Source organism: Sinocyclocheilus anshuiensis, unplaced genomic scaffold (genome assembly GCF_001515605.1).
Source record: "Sinocyclocheilus anshuiensis isolate Anshui unplaced genomic scaffold, SAMN03320099.WGS_v1.1 scaffold870, whole genome shotgun sequence".
In the NCBI taxonomy this organism is placed as follows: domain Eukaryota; kingdom Metazoa; phylum Chordata; class Actinopteri; order Cypriniformes; family Cyprinidae; genus Sinocyclocheilus; species Sinocyclocheilus anshuiensis.
In genome coordinates, this window is record NW_015540842.1 from 384656 (window position 1) to 386731 (window position 2076).

The following is a 2076-nucleotide window of genomic DNA, read 5'->3' on the forward strand; positions in this document are numbered from 1 at the left end:
GCTGGTATCAAATTTTCATGTTGCGATTAATTGCTAATGCTTTTATCACAGTATGCGGTATTATCGCGATATTGAAATTTAGTTTAACAAAAGTGCTGTAATACTACAGTATAACAGGTTTAATAACTTTTTTCTTATAACAAAAATAACTGAACATTTAAATGCAATAAAGCAATACAGAAAAATGTATAAAGTTAAACGTTTTACACAGATTAAAGTGCAAAAGAACTATAAAGTCCAATAGGTATCACTTTACAATAAGACCTCATTAGTTAACCTTAGTTAATGGGACAGGCAAACCTCTTACTTTGGATAGGAAAAAAAGAATAGTTTCTTGCTACTAACAAACCATTAACTATGACTTTTGCTTCAATAAACTACTAATTTGCTAGTTATTAATAGTTAGTAAGCTAGTTGTTAAGTTTGGGTAGAATTGTGGATGTAGAATATGGTCATGCAGATTCAGAATTTGTGCTTTACTAATAAACAGCCATTATGTTAAAAGCTAACAGCACTGCATTGTGCATTGAGATTTCAATGTAAATGCCATAAAGGCCTGTTGAACACAAACATCACAGCAGTTTGTGTATGATTCATGTTTTTCATATGAATCCCCGTCAGGCCACTTTTCAACATTTTCTGTATATATGGATGTAATGCAGTTTGTCCTGAAATCACAGCAATGTGAGGCCTGACCACAGCCTTTACACAATCCCTTGAGCATTACACTGATTTATCTATAGCACATCTCTGTGACGGTTTCTTTTAATATTTCTATCGTTACGAAGATAATAGTTTCCACCCAGAACAACCGTCGGGTTTACTGCTTTAGCTCTATGCGCTACAATCAGACCATAAACTCTCTCAAATATCTGTCATCTTACCCTTCAGTGATCCGATGTGCACCCCTGACCCCCGTGTATCCAGCGCACACTCGATGATCAGCACTGTTTAGATCCCAGGCGTGTTTTCCAGCTACATACTCGCTGATGCTTTCATGGGAAAGGTTTTCTATGTATCCAGCGTGAGACCTGCGGTTCTACTCAATGCACTGCTGCGCTATCTAACCTGCTTTAGGAGGCGGGGCCGTCTAGAACTTACTCGTTTACTCATTGGTTAGCCAAGAGTTATGTCTTTGCTCATTGGTCAGTGCACACGTCCATCAATTGCATGCGCTGGGCTCGTCCCGAAACTGTGGAGTTTCGATAGAGAGTCAGTTTCGCAATTCAAATAATATATTATATTATATTATTAATCAATTATACAATTAATCGCAAAATAAATTTGACTGTGAAAATACCCACAAAAGATTATTTAAAGATATGTTTGTGTTAAATGAGAAAGAATCAAGTAGATATTACAAATTGTAGCTTTAGAAATATTTTATTTGATTCAACAAAAAAAAATGTATTACACATAAACATTTAGGCTACAACGGCTATAAAAAAACCTATGGAATAAAGAAGAAGATAATTTGAGAAACATCTCAGTATTGTTTGTTCATACAATGAAAGTCATTGGTAACCAAAACAGCTTTGTTACCAACAGTCTTCAAAATACCAAAGTCCCTTTAAGGGTATTCTATATTCTTTTAAAATACCTTCTTTTATGTTCCACAAAAGAAAGGTTTGAAACGATATGAGGGTGAGTAAATGATGACAGAATTTATTTATTTATTTAGTTATTTTGGGGAGTGAACAATCCCTTTAATGTATTTATTTTTATTTAATTTTTTTTTTTTTAATTGAAATTATACTCTTAATATAAAGAAACTAAATCTGCCAGCAGGTGGCGATAAATGCCTTTAGGATTGGTTCAAACGGCTGATTCATTCAGGAATGAAGTAAACAGCTTTCTTTATGAATGGGGCTTTGAATCATTTATTCACATGATTCGATCAAAACGCGGATTCATTCAGAAACTAAACAGCTGTGTTGCTCAGAGACACACAACAGTTCTACTGTGGCTTTAAAGGTAATATATTCTTTGCAAAATTCGAGCAAAAACACATAATATTTTGTTTAAAATATAACACAATATCAACTTATTTACTGAACTGTTGTATAAAATCACATT

At 33.7% G+C, this 2076-nt stretch overlaps 1 protein-coding gene across 1 annotated transcript in view; it reads right to left on the reverse strand.

Annotated features, from left to right (window-relative positions):
* The window catches only part of LOC107687508 (cytoplasmic protein NCK1-like), a 47293-nt gene extending 46231 nt beyond the window's left edge, over nt 1–1062 (reverse strand). The window contains exon 1 of the mRNA XM_016484869.1: nt 885–1062. The gene's annotated coding sequence lies outside the window, so the exon portion shown is untranslated. The remainder of the gene's footprint in view (nt 1–884) is intronic.
* Between the last annotated feature and the right edge of the window lie 1014 nt (nt 1063–2076).